Source organism: Bombus huntii, unplaced genomic scaffold, assembly GCF_024542735.1.
Source record: "Bombus huntii isolate Logan2020A unplaced genomic scaffold, iyBomHunt1.1 ctg00000073.1, whole genome shotgun sequence".
Lineage (NCBI taxonomy): Eukaryota > Metazoa > Arthropoda > Insecta > Hymenoptera > Apidae > Bombus > Bombus huntii.
Window position 1 is genome coordinate 369,905 of NW_026099331.1, and position 20,611 is coordinate 390,515.

Consider the following 20,611-nt stretch of genomic DNA (forward strand, 5'->3'; position numbering starts at 1 on the left):
CAATATAAATATTATAAGTAATTTCGCCAAATTTGAGTTAACATTTCTATAGGTATGAGAAAAAGCGCGTATATTCCCGCGCGATATCCTAGAGTCTAAACAGAGCTAGAGTCTAAACTGGCTTCAACGATGTATCTGCGACCGAGTGAGAGGTAGACAGTACATAGGATTTTCAACCGCTACTGGTCGGTAAAATGATACGATAGTACACAACAAGTGTATAAGGTGAAACCGTGAATGTGCGTGCGTGCGTGCGTGCGTGCGTACGTGGATAACGATAAGGCGAAGCGAATAATATGCATAGTGAATCTTTTCTGTCTTTTGTGAAGAAAGGTTTTATTTTTCATTCTTTTGGTCTCTTCCCTCTCGTTTCTTTTTTCTTTTCTTCTCTCCAGCGTCACATGAAGCGCACAAATGTCCAAATCTTTCCACGGTTCTTTCTTGGTTCGCTATATTTTGCGAATGAAATTGTACTTCAAATCCACTATATCCAAACGTCTTCCCCTATCCTTTCCTATTTCTCTACCTATATGTCGGAGATGAAAGGAAAGCCGAAGCCTTTCCTTGGAAATTTTCGGAACATCCTCTAGTACTTTAGCCTAGATTTTATTATAGCTGTAATTGTTTAAAATTGGTGATAGCGAGATTGGCTTCGAGGTGACAATTGGTCGCCGAACGTAGCCACGGTCACGAGATAAACGTTTTGCCTAACGGAGGTCTGGAGTGGTTGTATGGGTTTTCCGAGAAGTGTGATTGTGGCGGCATGCGGCCTCGAGAGCGGGCCTAGCCACGTGTGAGGTTACCTCGGAGGTGCCGATACAATGGGACATACATTGGCTAGTCCACGCGAAGAGTTGTCACGCGCCCAAAATTCCGATCTTAACCCGACATATATTTTAAATAACCCAGAGCGGTCGGAGCCTATATCGAATCGATAAAGTTTGGACCCACGTAGAAATAAGTATAAAGCTCAGGAGTTTGTCGTTTGGGTATTCAATTGTGTGTTCACTATCGTTACTACTCGCACTCCGCACTTGTACTACAAATCGACAAATTTTTACAATTTGTTAATTTATCAACCACGGTTGATCATTTTACAATCCACAGGAAAATGATAACATACTCGATATTCTAGTTCGTGTTTGAAGATACATAAAAAGTATATATTTATGCACTTCCTATACTACATATCTCATTGAGCATGCGAAAACTCGCTAGTAGAACGCTAGTAGTAGGTTATGAAACTACATCTAATTCATAAATATATTGTGAAAATTATGTAAAGAAATATAAATAGAAGATAAATTTGAGATAACAAAATGATAGCACGCGCCATACAAAATATATTTTAGAAAAAATAAATGATTTCTTATACTCTTTTTACTTGTATTTATTTACCTATATTTTTACTTCCCTTGTAAAATATCTATTATATTTCGATGTACTCAGTTTTTTAATATTTTCATGTTAAATTATATTATTCTTTCAGAGTTATATAATTTTGCTCTTTCACTATTTGAAACTATTTCCTTCCACGAAACGATTTCCTTCGACGAAAACCATGCCATGCTTTGAAATACAACTTTTCAAAACATTTAATGTAAAAATAGGCAGGTCATGATCCATACTGATATATACATATTTTCTCATTTGGAGTTAACATCGCAAAAAGTTCCTTCTTGCTTAAATTTCATTTACGATAAGTATCTTCTGTTTGTTCTTCAGTCATAATCACGGAAATAAGTGGTCGAAGAGATAGTGTACATCGAAATATAATATAATATGCTCAATTATATTAGAACTGCTAAAATATTCAACAAGGGCGGTGGTATAGGCAATCGTCATCGAGAACAGATGACTAGCAATCGTGTTATCGTAAGTAGCTTGTTTTTTCTTGTTCTTTATTTTGAGATTCAGCTTCCATTCCTTACATTCATCAACTCTTTGTATTCTCCTTATTTCCTCTTCCCTTTTCACCCTTTTCCACTTGCGGCTCATTTCTTCACCCGGAACAGAGTATGTAGCTGATTTTCATCGAACAAACCTGTTCGAACGTCTCACACCACTTTACGGATACTTGCATATAACTATAATACGCATCTTCATTCGTCTCTTATTCATTGAATGGATTTGAGAGACAGCGATTCTGGCGTGCTTTCTTCTAAGCATTATCGTGTTAGGAATGTTCCTACTAGAGTATATATGTTTCGTAACGATGATAAATAGACCGAGTTCGATGGACTTTCAAATGGACGGAGCAAATTTCTGATGCCCAGATTTACTACAATAAATAAATCAATGCATCATTTGATTAAGCAGTTTCAGAAAACAGTCTGAATTTAATTTGGTAGAGAGCGTCATTTTAAAGATATCTTCAGGATACGCGGGACAGCGTACTCCATATATTTAGTATAGTTTAAAATGATATCTTATAGGATTCTCAAATCCGAGTCGAAATTGAATTCATGAGCAGTTGCAGTTTTCATACAGGCATGTATGTATGTTTTCACTTAAAGCCTTTTTGACAGCATTTCACAGATGAGGCATCAAAGTTTTCTCTGCGCGTTGTCTATTGACAGTCTTGAGCGCAGTGAGATCATATTTGAAGCTCTCGAAAAATTAGTGAATAAAATTATTGCTAAACAGATCGAGAGAAAAGGGGCGTTAGATGCTCCTCTTATTAAATTATCAGAGAATTAAAAGTTGTTTACTTTTCATTTTTACTATTTATATCATTTCTAAAATAATACTAACATTGACAATAAAATTCGATTGGATTAGACATCTTCGCTTTAGTGATAAGTAGTTGTTACGCAATACATTTGTTCAGTTGAGATGTACTGTTGAATACAAATACAATATACAAATTGTATTATAATTTATAGCGTAACTATGGATAGATCTCAATGGTAAGAAGATTATTTTAAACTCGTACAAGCATATGCCTCTGCTCAAAGTGATGAATCTTTATGCTCTTGTTCAGCAACTGGCCTAATAACATTTATGTGACAAAAAAACATATACATCTAGAAAAATTGTATAATACACAACTCACTTCTCGATAAATGTGCAAACATGTGTAAGGTGTTCGAATTTCGAATATTTTTCAGATATTCATCCACTTATGTGAAGAACGATTTTTCGCATGAGTCATCTGATTATTTTATTTTTTCTCCGAATGTCCGTACGTTATGTGTGTATTCTGTACATCCTCTGTGAACGCTTTCAGTCCTTCCGGCTTCAGTCCTTCGTCGTTTCCACGATTAGGCCGGTGTCGCTTATTTTTTTTTCAACTGCTGTGACTTGTATTCCCCCTTTACGGGGGATTACTAGCGTGAATAGCGCGTCGCGCGCTTCTCCGCTGGTTCTTATTTCACCATCCTCAACTTCCGACCGGATTATAATCACATTTCTCGGTGGTTTTACCGCCATTTGTCCGCTTTATTGCTGGCCATCTTCACTTTTTCCGCGTACGAGAGCTGTTTTGGCTCGGCCTTCGTTGTTTTCTTAACGGCCGTTTTAAGCCGCTTGCTGGCTTCCAGCGACTTACTCACAGCGCTTAATATCGCAGTTTCCTTATTCTTAGCTTTTAGCTTGTTCTAGCCTTCAGGCTAGATGACAGTTGTGGAGCAGGAGATTCTCCACAAATCCTCTCATATCCTTAAAGTAACGCATTATCGTTGCGGTTTGCCCTTGTTAACTTTGTTGCTCGGGTCGTGGCAGAATGGTAGGACCCTCTTTTCCATATCGCTAGCTCGTTCCCTTATGTCGGGTATTGGCCGCGATTCTTCTTTAGTATCCTCCTTCTCTTCATCAGACCGCTTCTTGATTTCTGGGCTGTTTTGCTTTATCGGTGTAGCGCTTATATTAGTATCTTTAGGGGTTGACCACTCTGCCCCTTTTTCAGACTTTTGCGTTTTCAAGGGTTGCAAAACCATGCTTGTATTCGTGGCGGATGGCGGGTGGCGGGTGGCGGGTGGCGGGTGGCGGGTGGCGGGTGGCGTCTGCCCACGTGAAGACATCTGGATTACATTCGTAGCGTACTGTTTGTACACACGGACAGTGTACGAAGCGACGCGAACACAACCTATCTGCATGCCGTCATCTTGGGTCAACGCATGCTGTCAGGAGATCTTTAAAATGTGTCCAAGGATGTTGGCCGATGTAATTGTTAACAATGACTTGGCTTACTTAGAACCAGGCAGGCAACCGCCAGAGGCAAGGGAGGTGAAGAGGCTCTACAAGCATTTCTGGGGTAGAACTGCACCTCCAAATCCTATAGTCCTAGGAAGTAGAGCTTCGGAGTTGTCATTATGTGAATACTTTCTTGTTTCACATGTTCCGAAGAAATAATAAATGTACTGAATATCAAGGCGGGCATATTTAACAATATTTGTAATTATTTTTATGCATATTAATTGTAAGTTATCGATCCTTATCAGGAGCACGAAATTACACAATTAACAATTATCGAGATCGTCAAACTTTAAAACGACGAAATTTTCGGCTCTCTCGTTAAGTACCGAAAGAACTGAGTTACAGTTAAAGGTACGCGAAATTACATTAGAGAAATTAATGCAACATGTTACGCCATGCGGCTTACCATAGATCATATTCTTAACTGTCGATCGCGGCACTATAATGTCGCAGACGGATCGTCGCGGCTGCCCGGCAAACAAACATTGTAGTGGCAAGCGCATGGTTCATTAAGCAGGGCGACCTCCAGAAACGTCGATTCGTGGCCGTTATTTTACCTCGCGTAAAAGAATGTGGCGTGATCCGAACGTAGTGGGGGTCGCCTTCCAGAAAAAACGGAAAAAATCGAAAGGCGTGCAGAACTTTTCGAGAAGCCGAACCGTCAACACATCTCTTATATCGCGCATTACTTATCAAGCAAAACGCAGTTACATTTCTTTTTGTTGTTCTCTTTATGTCTTCCCAGTTGATAATTTGTTAAAATAAACGTTAATTTATTTGTGTTAATTCTGTGGAATTCATTGAACTACCCTTATTATCCTAATCGAAATGAGGGAATCGATCAGATCGTGGCGTCGATTATTTAATCGTAACGGGAACTTACAACTCTCGTTGACGTGCTATCTCGCGATCGCGTCTCTCCGCGAACGATCGAAACACAACGTTCAAACGACAATTGATAGTCCTGACGAAATAAACGTCGCTCAGAGAGTCGAAAATTTGTCTCTTCAAATTTTAAGCGGATACGAGTTATCCCCACTACTTCGCGGAACTGATCACTGCAAGTAGTTTCCGGTGTTTTCTTTGTCTGCTCCAGCGATAACGCAATTACTCATAAATTGCCAAAATAAGAAAAACGAAGTTTTCATATTTTTTATTTCATTGTTATAAAACGATTTAATTGGATTTTTGAGAATCTCACGATCAAAATGATATTGGACGATAGCTAAACTCTGGAAATGCGCAACGTTCGGTCAACTGCACAGAAGACCATGCCTAAGTCCGACACAATTCTTTGAAGTTACAATGAATGTTGATACCAAATCCGTCGTTTAGAGATACCTTGGCTTCTTATGACACTAAGTTAAACAACTTCCGTTATTTGCTGACTAGTCCAAATGGATCCAGACACTGGTTAAATTATATTTCTTTTGACTTTATTTGTCTAGATATAAAATCTGTAAGGTATCTCGTTGTATCTCAATTGCTTCTCTTCTTTCTTATTCCCACATTCACCGTATTCACAAAACAACGATCCAAAGACAAGTAACAGCGGTCAGTTTGTGAAAAGTGCTCGTTAACAAATCCTAAATTACAACGAAACGAAATTGTTCAACACCTTAAAATTGAAAATTACCGAACTAAGTAGGAAAAAGGCCACAATGTTTGTAGAAAAACAGAATAATTGTATTATAATTCACCAATATCTGTGGCAGGCTAGCGCGATTTTCAATTTAACAAAATTACATCGTAATTATATTTCAGGTATGCATGAACCAAAATACTAATCATAAAAAGAAATTTGCTATATGTAGCGAAAAACCGTGTTACGTCGCGCGAGATAAACCGTACGCCATCATCTCGTTGTCAAACTTCGGCGCCTCTACACGAGATGTCTGAGGGAGGGAGTCTACCCACGAGCGTGGCGGACGGCGAGGCTGGTCTTACTCCGTAAAGAGGGCCGAACGGCGACATTGCTGTCGGCATATCGGCCGATTTTTCAATTTTGGACGATTTGTACGAGAAAGAAATGATCAGACCAAGCAATTCACCATACGCAATCCCTTGTTGTATTAGTGCGGAAAAAGAATAAAAAATGCATCTCTGCGTCATCTACGGGGAATTAAATAAGATCACCGTGAAAGACAATTTTCCGGTGCCTTTTACGACAAAAGAGAAGAATTAGAATTCCTAAAGTACCTACTATACAGAATAAAAGCGCAAATGAAACAAGAATTCGCAAATTCTATAAACCATTACTGGACAAACAAAATAAAAAACATCTCCAAAAACGACTCAGCAAACATGTTCCCACAAATAAATCAAATCTTGAGACCAAAAGAACAAAACCCCATCCCACCTCTCAAATTGCCCCCAGAAAATGCCTCCCTCATCCAAGAAGCAGGTATAACGATACACAACACCATCAAAGACACCGAGGGTACCTTCATAATATCTAAAACAATAGAAAAATTAGACATCATCGGCACCCACTTTTCCAAAATACACACACAAAACGAACACATGGGCCGAGATCAACTAAACAGAATTATCATCGCCGAAACAAACTTAAAAATGAAATGGAACAAGACAAAACGCTAAACAAAACAGTCTGTACATTCTCAAACGAAAACACCGCAGACAACCCCAAACAACCAGATCCAGAAATAAACTACTTCACAAATTACAATCAACCAAACACAATCTTCTCCAAACTAAACAACAATAAATCCTCCGGCTTCGACGGCATCCCAAACGTTTTACTCAAGCGCCTACCGAACAAAATAAAATGGTACTACACAGTACTCTTCAACAATGCTCTAAACAACACATATTTCCCCAGAAAATGGAAAAAAGCCAAATTGATAGCTATTACAAAAAAAGACAAAGACGGCTCATCGCCCGCAAACCTACGACCCATAAGTCTCCTCCCCAACATAAGCAAAGTACTTGAAATAATCATAAACAACCCCCTAACTTCCTTCTGCACAAAAAATGACATAATCGCAGAAAATCAATTTGGCTTCAGGCACAACCACTCCACAATCCACGCAATAAACAAACTTACGTCGGACATCTGCTGGGCCCTAAACGCAAAACAACGAGTAGCCGCCTGCTTAATAGACCTCGAAAAAGCTTTTGACACAGTCTGGATCCCAGATCTCATATACAAATTGATCAAGATAAACCTTCCTAAACATCTAATTAAAATAGTCTGGGACATGATCACAAGCAGAACATTCGTAATGACCGAAGGTTCAAACACATCAAGCAAAGAATTCTCCATAACAAATGGTCTGCAACAAGGTACAGTAAATTCCCCGCTACTTTTCAGTATTTACAATAGTGACTTACTAAACCTCTTTAATTTCAATACATCCACCCACAAACGCTCCATAGCCTTCGCAGATGACCTAATCATCTACGTAACAGGCCGCAAAACTAAGACAATAAAAACTGAACTGCAAGAACTTTTCGATAAAATAAACGACTATTACCACGCGTGGAAACTAAAAATCAACACAAGCAAATGCGAAACCATACTATTCAGGCCCAAGTTAAGTGAAATCGACCCAACAGAAAGAGAACACTGCCGAAAATTCCAAGTAAGAGAAAAAGCAAACAAAGGGGCTCTCATACCACACAAAAACTGCGTAAAATACTTAGGAATAAGCATAGACGACAAATTAAACTACAAGCAGCACACCGAAACCCAAATTGCTAAGGCCAATAAAGCATTCTGGCGAATAAAAAGACTATTTTACTCCAAACATCTCGACAGCAAAGTGAAAATACTATGCTACCAAGCACTAATCAGACCAATCATTACCTACGGCAGCCCAATCTGGTACAACATATCAGCCTCCCAGATGGAAAAAATCCGCATATTCGAAATAAAATGCATCAGGGCTTGCCTGAGCACATACAGATCCGAACACAGCGGATTCAAAAAATATGTAAAAAACAAAACAATATACGACCTAGCCAACATTCACCGCATCGACTGCCACATCCTAAAGCTAATAAGAAACCACTTCGCGCAAGCAGCAAAAATAAAAGAAAACAGCTTAGTTTTCAGCTGTCTATTTCCTAACAACGCATATTACAAAAACACTGTGAAACAGGCCACATCCCCCTAGAAGCCTTCCTATACCTAGACGAAAAAACTACCTCCAGGAACAAAACAACATCCCAATAATATATCACATAAAAAGAAAAACAGGGATCAAAACCATACTCTACGAAGAAAACATAAATGGACAGACCGCTGACCCGAGATGGAGATACAACATTGCCCTCCCCCGGAAAGACACCAAAGACAAACACAGAAGAAACACAAAAAAATACTGGTGGATACAGAACTCATAACAAAGTAAGAGAGAACATTAAACCGACAGAGCTCAATTCTCACACCGCATAACACAGGTGTAAAATGTAAACACTGTAAATATTTGTAAATATTTGTAAATAATCCTATTTGTCCCCCCCCCCCCCACCCGCCCCATCCCTCTCATCCCACCCTTCCCCAAAGTTACACAGCACTCAAAAAGCAAACTACCGAAGCGTCCTGTTTTGCGACCAAGTTTTTTAGGGCAGAAAAAAAATAAAAAAAAAAGCTCCGCTCCCCAGAGGCTTAAAGCCAAAAACCGCATCATACAACAAAAAATGTAAAGCGCCGACACATAATACAGCATGGCTACGTCGTACCGCCGCGTATCGGTACCTTTGCCTAACATACCATTACAAAAATTCATGTTTATTGTGAATATATGCACTTAAAATCTGTATTTTCTGGGCCCAATAAACTCCTTTTAAAAAAAAGGCCTAAAAAAAATATTTGTATGATTTGAATGTACAACCGTCTCTAAAGAAATTGCATGTAGAATTTTAACATGTTTCTCTTGGCATAAAAATTGTGCAAAGTGATCAAGCGACAGTGATATAAAATAATATCACGTTGCAGTTTGTCTGAACGAAAAAACGAAATATTTACTTGTGCAATATTCACAAATAAAACTATGCAATTGTGAGAGATATCGCAATCGATCGAAAATGTTGCACGATTCAAAACAGTTTGTTAAAAAAAGTTGAAAGAAGTGTTGGTTTATTAGATCATGTGAAACAAGAAAGTATTCACATAATAACAACTCCGAGGCTCTTCTTCCTGGGATTATGGAATTTGGAGGTCCAGTTCTACCCCAGAAATCCTTGTAGAGCCTCTTCACCTCCCTTGCCTCTGGCGGTTGCCTGCCTGGTTCTAAATAAGCCAAGTCATTGTTAACAATTACATCGACCAACATCCTTGGACATATTTTAAAGATCTCCTGACAGCATGCGTTGACCCAAGACGATGGCATGCAGATAGGTTGTGTTCGCGTCGCTTCGTACACTGTGTACAAACAGTCCGCCACGAAAGTAATCCAGATGTCTTCACGTGGGCAGACGCCACCCGCCACGAATGCAAGGATGGTTTTGCAACCCTTGAAAACGCAAAAGCCTGAAAAAGGGGAAGAGGGGTCAACCACCAAAAATCCTAGTATAAGCGCTACACCGAAAAAGCAAAACAACCCAGAAATCAAGAAGCGGTCTGATGAAGAGAAGGAGGATACTAAAGAAGAATCGCGGTCAATACCCGACATAAGGGAACGAGCTAGCGATATGGAAAAGAGGGTCCTACCATTCTGCCACGACCCGAGCAACAAAGTTAACAAGGGCAAACCGCAACGATAATGCGTTACTTTAAGGATATGAGAGGATTTGTGGAGAATCTCCTGCTCCACAACTGTCATCTAGCCGGAAGGCTAGAACAAGCTAAAAGCTAAGAATAAGGAAACTGCGATATTAAGTGCTGTGAGTAAGTCGCTGTGAGTACGCGGAAAAAAGTGAAGATGGCCAGCAGTAAACAATGGACAAATGGCGGTAAAATGTAGTTATAATCCGCTCGGAAATTGAGAATGGTGAAATAAGAACAAGCGGAGAAGCGCGCGACGCGCTATTCACGCTAGTAAACCCCCGTAAAGGGGGTATACAAGTCACAGCAGTTAAAAAAATAAGCGACACTGGCCTAATCGTGGAAACGACGAAGCCGGAAGGGCTGGAAGCGTTCACAGAGAATGTACAGAATACACACATAATGTACAGAATTCGGAAAAAAAATAAAATAATCAGATGACTCATGCGGAAAATCGTTCTTCACATAAGTGGATGAATATCTGAAATATATTCGAAATTCGAACATCTTAAACATGTTCGCACATTTATCGAGAAGTGAGTTGTTTATTATACAATTTCTGTAGATGTATATGTTTTTTGTCGCATACATGAACGCAGTTGGCGTTATTTGGCCAGTTGCTGAACAAGAGCATAAAGATTCTTCATCACTTTGAGTACAGACATATGCTTGTACTTGTACAAAATAATCTTCTTACCATTGAAATCTATCCATAATTAAGCTATAAATTATAATACAATTTGTATAGTGAAATTCAACAGTACATCTCAACTGAACAAATGTATTGCGTAACAACTATTTATCACTAATGCGCAGATGTCTAACCCAATCGAGTTTTATTGTCAATGTTAGTATTATTTTAGAAATAATATAAATAGTAAAAATGAAAAGTAAACAATTTTTAACGTCTGATGATTTAATAAGAGGAGTATCTAACGCTCCTTTTCTCTCGATCAGTTTAGCAATAATTTTATTTACTAATTTTTCGACAGCATCAAATATGATGTCACTGCACTCAAGACTGTCAATAGACAACGTTCAGAGAAAACTCTGACGCCACATAGTTAAAAAGGCTTTAAGTGAAAACATACATACATGCCTGTATGAAAACTGCAACTGCTCACGAATACAATTTCGACTCGGATTTGAGAATCCTATAAAATATCATTTTAAACTATACTAAATATATAGAGTACGCTGTTCCGCGTATCCTGGAGATATCTTTAAAACTACAGTCCTACCAAATTAAATTCAGACTGTTTTCTGAAACTGCTTAATCAAATGATGCATTGATTTATAGTAGTAAATCTGGGCACCAGAAATTTGCTCCGTATAAAAGTCCATTGAACTCGGTCTATTTATTACCGTTACGAAGTATGTATACTCTAACAGGAACACTCCTAAAATGATAATGCTTAAAGGAAAGCGCGTCAAAATCGCTGTCTCTCAAATCCATTCAATGAATAAGAGACGAATGAAGATGCGTATTATAGTTATATGCAAGTATCCGTAAAGTGGTGAGACGTTCGAACAGGTTTGTTCGATGAAGATCAGCTACATACTCTGTTCCGGGTGAAGAAATGAGCCGCAAGTGGAAAAGGGTGAAAAGGGAAGGGGAAATAAGGAGAATACAAAGAGTTGATGAATGTAAGGAATGGAAGCTGAATCTCAAAATAAAGAACAAGAAAAAACAAGTTACTTACGATAACACGATTGCTAGTCATCTGTTCTCGATGACGATTGCCTATACCACCGTCCTTGTTGAATATTTTAGCAGTTCTAATATAATTGAGCATATTATATTATATTTCGATGTACACTATCTCTTCGACCACTTATTTCCGTGATTATGACTGAAGAACAAACAGAAGATACTTATCGCAAATTAAATTTAAGCATGAAGAAACTTTATGTAACTTCAAATGGGAAACTAATGTTAACTCCAAATGGGAAAATATGTATATATCAGCATGGATCATGATCTCCCTATTTTTACATTAAATGTTTTGAAAAGTTGTATTTCAAAGCATGGCATGGTTTTCGTTGAAGGAAATCGTTTCGTGGAAGGAAACTTCAAATAGTGAAAGAGGAAAATTATATAGCTCTGAAAGAATAATATAATTTAACATGAAAATATAAAAAAACTGAGTACATCGAAATATAATAGATATTTTACAAGGGAAGTAAAAATATAGGAAAATAAATATAAGTAAAAAATATAAGTAAAAAAGTATAAGAAATCATTTATTTTTTCTAAAATATATTTTGTATGACGCTTGCTATCATTTTGTTATCTCAAATTTATCTTCTATTTATATTTCTTTACATAATTTTCATAATATATTTCTGAATTAGATGTATTTTCATAACCTACGTTCGACTAGTGAGTTTTCACATGCTCAATGAGATATGTATGAGTATAGGAAGTGTATAAATATATGTCTGGTTTACATTATAATTAGGGTTAGGGGCGTGAAACGAATCTTCGTTTGGATTACACATTGTTGTTATACAATAGAGAAGACATTGACTAGTGCAAATACGATTATTACAGAATCTGACAAGTGATCGTGGTAATTAGATACTCGAGAAGCTAATGACAATGATCCTAGGTTCAATGACGAATCCGCGGTCGACGGGATGATAGATGAACGTGCTCACAAAATCTAAGTCGGACGCGTAATATTCACTGGTCGTAAGGGGTTACTCTTTTCGTCGATCAGATCGCGAGAGAGAATGACTTTCCCGTCCCGATAATGCTACAGAGGAAAACTATAATGGGGTGTGTCTAAAAACACGAGATCATCGGATTCGTCGAGAAAAGCCTTCGTTCAGAAAGTAAGGGAAATTGGCGTTGCTGCTAATTGGTCAATCTCCATATCGGTGGTTAGAAAAAGATGCTAGCCGCCCTCGAGGGAAAGTTGCTAGTGGGAGACGCCGCTCGTTGAAAAATAAGTCTCCCCTATTTTCCAGTAGTTGGGACAAAGACTGTTTGTATGTTTATATATTTATAACGGGCCCTCAGGCTAACTGAACATGTATTGCGGAGACGCGCCGTAAGCGAGCTACGGGACAGAGACCGTTGGAATGTTTACTGTCGAGTGTTACAACTATTTCCTTTTTAAGGAGAGCTACAGAATTACTCCATGACTTTGTTAGACATAGCGTTCATCCCGTGAACGTTCGGCGACTGGCTGTCGCCTCAAGCCCAAGCTCATTATCACAACTCTCGAACAATTACTATCGGATTGAATAACTACAATTGTTTACTTACAGCTATAGTAGACTTTAGATTACAATGTTGCGGGATTATCCAAAATTCCAAAGGCTCCGATGTTCTTTCATCTCCGACACATATATTTTTTATGTATCTTTAAACACAAACTAGAATATCGAGCATGTTATCATTTTCCTGTGGATTCTAAAATGATCAACTGTGGTTGATAAATTAACAAATTTTAAAAATTTGTCGATTTGTACTACGAGTGCGGAGTGCGAGTAGTAACGATAGTGAACACACAATTGAATACCCAAACGACAAACTCCTGAGCATTATACTTATTTTTACATGGGTCCAAACTTTATCGATTCGATGTAGTATCCGACCGCTCTGGGTTATTCAAAATGTAGGTGGAGGAATAGAAAAGGAAAGGGGAAGACGTTTGGATATAGTGAATTTGAAGTACAATTTCATTCGCAAAATATAGCGAACCGAGAGAGAACCGTGGAAAGATTTGGTCATTTGTGCGCTTCATCTAACGCTGGAGAGAAGAAAAGAAAAAAGAAACGAGAGGGGAGAGACCAAAAGAATGAAAAATAAAATCTTTCTTCATAAAAGAAAGAAAAGATTCAATTTTGAAAAATCATCTTTAAATGTCAGAAAATACAGTTTCTTGCCTAATGACTCGACTTCCATAGGTCCACATACATCCGCATAAATAATTTCGCGAGGTTTAGTCGCCCGATTGATTTTCTCGTGAAAACTCGATCTATGAGGTTTCCCGTACGCGCAACCTTCACAGAAAAAGTTATTATCCTCTACAACTTTCATATTTAAATTCTTTAAGAACTCTTTAACATACCTGATATTTTGATGACATAGCCGTTCATGCCATAACTGTAATGTGACCGCGTTTGACTCTGCTCTATTGCTAAAATTACACACTGACGGTATGATAACTCGCATATCTACTTTATACAAATTTCCGATAACAGAACCTCTTGCTATTATTTTCTGATTTTGTGAAAATATACAATTGGTCCCTTCCTTTGAAACACAGAAATCTATGCCCCTTCTTGTAACAGATCTAATGGAAAATAGATTTCTTTTCATACCTGGTACGTACAGAACATCGTTCATTGTACATGTTACCCATTTGCCGCCCACAAAAGTCTCTACTCTGATTTTTCCTTTGCCGCACGCATCCATGAATGTGCCATCGCCGATCTCTATCTTCACCGTGTTATCGAATTCTTCGAAGACGCTAAACCATTCCCGTCGTCCTGTCATGTGATCCGTAGCTCCTGAGCCGATTATCCAAACATCAGGGTTTGCCGCTTGTATCGCTGAGGTACTTCCTAATAGACCAATTCCGCTGTGATCCCGATTTTGATTTCTAGGTTCCTGGTTGTCTCTTCTGTTACTTTTAAAACAATTTTTACTTGTGTGGCCTTTCCTTTTGCATATAAAGCATCTAAAGCAATCCTTCTTTAGATGGCCAACTTTTCCACAGTAGAAGCAGCTTGGTCCTTGTTTCTCGTTTTCACGTTTACTTGACTGCTTCTGCTGTTCCCTTTTATAATTATTACTTTTTGTTACCAGTGCCACCGATGTTTCCTGGTCGTCTTTCTTCCATCTGATTTCTCCCGTCATCAGCCTGGTACTAAGCCTGTCTAAGGTCTTCTTTTCTTCTTCCACGGAATCCCACGCACTGTGAAAATGATCAAATTTGTTTGGTAACACCGATAAAATGCGTGTTATCATCATTTTCTCGCCAATTTCACTCCCAAGGTCTTTCATCTTTGCCGCTATGAGTTCCAACTTTGATAGGTTGTACGAGACATTTTCAGATTCTTTCCATTTAAAATCGAAGAACTGCTTCTGGACCATATTTAAATTCTCATCCGACTTCATATCATATACTGTATTCAGCTTTTTCCACATTTCATGTGCTGCTGTGCAACATAAAAGAAGATCCAACGGTTTCCTTCCTACTGAGGTCACGATTAATTTTCTCGCTAACCGATCTGCTTTCAAAAATCTTTTACGAGCGATTTCTTTCTCCGCGCTGTTACGTGGATGACACAGATTCCCTTCACACACGTTGATCAGGTCGTCATCTTCCTCCAAAAGTGTACGCATAACAAAACGCCACTGGAGCCAATTTTCTTCGCCGCGTAACATCTCGATCTTCGCACTTGCTGATTCCCTTTTAGCACTATCCCTTATTTTACCAAGCACAACACTTTAACAATTTATTCACTTCACGTTGCTACCTTGCAATTTACAGCCCTGGGCCCATAACCTGTTGAGGTTATTCGATGTGTAAACAGAGAAAACATGTGGATAAATTGTAAGGCATCGTTTTCCTTTGATCCACAATCTTCTATCCACGAAATTATCACTTTTTGCAGGAAATTTTTTATACGTATTCTTATTCTGTGGCCCATAATCATTTCCGTTGGGGCCCGGGAGCATCTTCTTTTATGCCCTCGTAGTAGTGATCCCCGCCGCTTCACATTCACCGTCATTACTTCTGAGGTGATGGGCGTGATAGGTATTGAAGGAACACTCGAACATGTTTAACAATAAATATTTATTAACAAAATATATTCGGTGAGTATACTTGGCGTAAAACTCGCGGTTATTAATTTCGGTTCGCGATTACAAGTTCGAACTCGGGTAGATACGATTCGATATGCGCTACGAGTTTGGACGATGATTGCCTGAGATGTCGAGCAACTCGGATCAGTGATTACTGCCAACTACCAACTATCAATTAGGACGGGCGTCTCGCGACTGACTTTCTGTCACGATGATGCTGGATAGGAAAAGCTGTGGTGGGGTGTCTCTAAGAATACGAGATCATCGGATTCGTTGAGGAAAGCGTTGGTTCGGAAAGTGAGGGAAGTGGACGTCGCTGTTAATTGGCTAAATTTTGAGTTGGTGGTTGGAAAAGGATGCTAACCACCCTTGAGAGAAAGATGCTAGTAGGAAGCGTCGTAGGTGAGGAAAGCAGATTTCCAGTATCTTCCTGTAGTGGGCGGTAGGTATAGGGGCTGTTAAGACAAAGACCATTTGTCCCTTTGGAGGATCTTAGCTAAATTAATCCTAAGATTTGTAGCAGGTCCTTAGGTTAACTGAAAATATTCTGTAATAATGTATAGGCATCTGGCAATCATCTTGTCCGAAAGATAGGGTCTTTGTGTAACGAGCCATGGGACAGAAACCGTTGGAAAGTTTGCTGTCGAGTGTCACTATAATTCCTTCTGTTACTGCCCTCTTAGTACATTGCTTGGTTAGTCGTTCCACCGTCTCCTGGAGACGACTGACCTCACTCTCCAGAAAGCGCACCCTTCTCCGCAGGTATGCGCTGTCCGCGTGTTCATGTCCCTGAATCGGTCAGCTGTCCTTCTCGGTCCCTTCTCTTTCCTCCGATTCCGTCTTTATATCCTCTTTCCGCACGTCGTCGTCGCCAACGGCACTGTCGCGGATGCAGAGACGGCAGAGATCGGCGATTGTTGAGGCGACGGCGGAGGTGGTGACCACGTGCGCCGTTGGAGTTCAGCGTTAAACGCTCTCGCCCTCCGTGAGGCCAACCATGACCGGGTAATTTTCCGGTATGATCGCTTGCCGAGCGCGTTCACAACGGTCGTAGAGGAAGGACACGATGACATTTCGTCGTCGAATCTCACCCTGCCGCCGCCACCGTACCGCGAAAGCAGCCCATCCGACGAAGATCCCGGGCCGCTGATAGTTACATCCGGACCCTCTGACCTTCCCCGAGACTCCTCTGGTTGCACGTCCTCGTCACCAGACGCATGAACACGCCCGGGGCCTGATGGTCCACCCCCGGACGGCCACGATTGCTCGATGGCGACGCAGCGGGGCTCGCTTTACAACCCGCGGCTGCACCGGTACTGAGGTATCTTTTCCCTGCGCCGTAAACGTTACTGCCTTTTTTGTCTGCCATATCCATCCTCCGCAAAATTCTCTGCACCGGATCTGCAAACTGGCGGGTGCCAAAGGCACCGACTAGCCACTTTCCCAGGGCATAGTCCTACGCCCTGAAAACCCATACCCGCCTCGTGTTCCCCGAAAGTGTGGATCGCTTCACGATTTTGCGTGTCATACTTGCGCAGGGGTCATGCTAATCTTCTATGTATCGTTCCAATTTTAGTATATGTAATGCCGAAGCAAGTACTCCCCAATTTCTACCTGATGGAACAATAACCATAAGGAATGTCTCGATTTGAAGGTGTTTTAGGCCACTTAACTGCTTTAGCGGTAAATCCAGAAGCCTCGTTTTATGACCGTTCCTTAGGATTATTGCGACCCGCATAATTATATGTCGGAGATGAAAGGAAAACCGGAGCCTTCCCTTTGCAACTTTTGGGAAAGTTTTCTAATGCTTTAGCCTAGATTTTATCATAGCTGTAATTAAGCAATTGTTGTCATTTGTAATTGTTTGATATTTGTGATTGCGAAAGTGGGTTCGAGGTGACAACTGGTCGCCGAACGTAGCCACGGTCACGGGATAAACGTTTTGCCTGACGAAGGTGTGGATCGGTTATATTGTTCTCCCTAGAAATCACATAGAATTGTACTTTGGAGATGTCGATATAATGGGACACACGTTGTATTAGGAATCAAACTCCAGACAGAAACTGCCTAGCAACGGCGTTTGGATCTTTCTCGATGCTTCCAAAGAGTATACAACAAACTTTTGACAGAAACTGCCTAGCAAAGGCGATTGGAACCTTCTCGATGCCTCCAGCGAGCATATAACAAACAAATGCAGTCGTATAGCGAAAAAGATTTTCATCAGATATTCATTCGTGTGATCGCCTTGGAAAGTGATACATCGAGCGATTTACCGAGTGTCTCAGCAATCGCATCTTTTGTATTTAAAATTATTCTACGCATAGTAAAGAGTTATCCCGTTGACCGTGGATTCGTTTGAACCCAGGAACATTGTTAATAGCGTTAATTAAATTCATTATTCGTAAAACCTATTAATCGTTAATCTCATTATTCGTGAAATTTATTATTCGTAAGACATATTATTTGTTCCCCTTATTATTCGTTAAACTTATTATTCTTTAATCTAATCATTAGTTAAACTTATCGTTTGTTAATCTTATCATTCATTAAACTCATTATTCATAATATTTTGTAAAATCTTGTATATTCGCGTAAATATAATCTCTGTTTCGTAAAACAATGGCTAATTCAAACGAAGAATCGTTACGCGCCTTAAATTCTAATGATAACCCGACATATATATGCACAGTTGATGGACACCTCGACCGTAGAGAGTCACCGGACGTAACATATTCCATACTTCTAACAAAATATGGTGGTTTCCATAAAATGCATGTTAACATCTTGAAAGTTTTATTGTTTGGAGTGATGGAGTTAGACCTTTATATTTTTTAGTTGTTTCACATACTCACAATTTGTTTTTCAGAAGTGTTTTATCCATATCGATATTGTTATAGTAGTTATTGTGATAAATATGTTGCCATATGTTCTTGTAAGGTTCAGTAATCCTTAGAACAGTGTCTTCTAATTTTCTTCTTTCAACAGTATACACGTAAAAGTTGCATACGTAAGAGCATCCTGTAAGAGCTTCACATAGCACTCTTGAAAGTATTCCATATTTTGTAATTTTTAATCGAAATAAATTTTAATCGAAAGTCTGCTCCTCTAGAGAATCATACACTCATCCAACTACAATTGTTGTTAAGCTGAGGTTTCGTTTTCTTGGTTGTCTTGTGTTACGTTTTGTTTGGCCCGTTTTGGTTGTGTTGCCGTTAATTTTTGAATTCAGATTAAATTGTAGTGTTGTCTGTTATTTAATGCGATTGACAATTAAACTCCACGTTTCGGCTAACCTGCTACGCGCAGGAGTACTGGCACGGGAGAGGATTAAAGTTGGTGAAAATAAATGTTCGCTTAATCCTATTATATTATTAGACAAATATTCTTCACAAAAAAATGTTTATTCATATTTTAATTGGATATTGGCAGAATTCTCGTTGAAATTTCAAATACTCGAAGTTACTCGAATCGTTCGCAATACGTTTTCACTCTTATTAATTACAAGATTTTAATTTGATAGATTTGCAATAATTTACAAATTGACAAATGCAAACACGTCGATTAACAAGACTAACAAGAACTGGGGAACTGAGGAACTCTGAACTAAGGAATTACCTCTCTCTCTTCTATGTTGCTACGCTTATTTATATGTCGGAGATGAAAGAACACCGGAGCCTTTGGAATTTTGGATAATCCCGCAACATTGTAACCTAGAGTCTACTATAGCTGTAATTGAACAATTGTAGTTATTCAATCCGATTGTAATTGTTCGAGAATTGTGATAATGAGCTTGGGCTCGCGGTCACGGGATGAACGCTTTGTCTAACAAAGGCATGGAATAATTCTATAGCTCTCCTTAAGAAGGAAATAGTTGTAACACTCGACAGTAAACATTCCAACGGTCTCTGTTCCGTAGTTCGCCACACGCAGACCCTATTCTTCGAGTAAGATGATTGCCAGATGTCGATGCGTCTCCGCAGTACATGTTCAGCTAGCTCGAGGGCTCGTTATAAATCTTAAGGTTTAGTCAACTAAAGTCCTTCAAACAGACAAACAGTCTTTGTCCCAACTACGGGAAAATAGGGGAGACCTATTTTTCAACGAGCGGCGTCTCCCACTAGCAACTTTCCCTCGAGGGCGGCTAGCATCTTTTTCTAACCACCGATATGGAGATTGACCAATTAGCAGCAACGCCAATTTCCCTTACTTTCTGAACGAAGGCTTTTCTCGACGAATCCGATGATCTCGTGTCCTTAGACACACCCCATTATAGTTTTCCTCTGTGGCATCATCGGGACGGGAAAGGCATTCTCGCTCGCGATCTCATCGATGAAAGGAGTAACCCTTTACGACGACTGAATATTACACGTCCGACTTAGATTTTGTGAGTACGTTCATCTATCATCCCGTCGACCGCGGATTCGTTATTGAACCTAGGATCATTGTCATTAGTTTCTCGAGTACCTAACTACCACGGTTACTTGTCCGGTTCTATAATAATCGTATTTCCGCTAGTCAATGTCTTCTCTATTGCATAACGACACCGTGTAACCCAAACGAAGATTCGTTTCACGCCCCTAACCCTAATTCTAATGTAAACCCTACATATATTTAGGTCTACCGTGGAGGGGTCGTCATGTGACGGGTTATTCCATGGGGGTTGTGAGGCTCGAATTTGGTTTCTATACAAATTGTTAAAATTTATTTACATTTCAAATTGGAACGCTCACTCGCGCTATTGGTGGTTTCAGTCTACGTTACACGCGGGATGTGACACTTGTTTACGCTGTGTCTTAATTTCTAATATTCCCTTTTGATGCTACCTGGGAAAACGCGGGTGCTGCTTATCTTCTGCTGAA

General features: G+C 39.5%; 1 protein-coding gene and 1 non-coding gene across 2 annotated transcripts in view; one reads left to right on the plus strand and one right to left on the minus strand.

The window, feature by feature from the left end:
- LOC126876382 (omega-amidase NIT2-A-like) overlaps positions 1–20,611 on the plus strand; it is a 398,341-nt gene that overhangs the window by 284,827 nt on the left and 92,903 nt on the right. The window lies entirely within an intron of this gene.
- Positions 17,246–17,352, minus strand: LOC126876404 (U6 spliceosomal RNA). Its single transcript, XR_007694177.1, has one exon. It is a non-coding gene; the product is annotated as a U6 spliceosomal RNA (small nuclear RNA).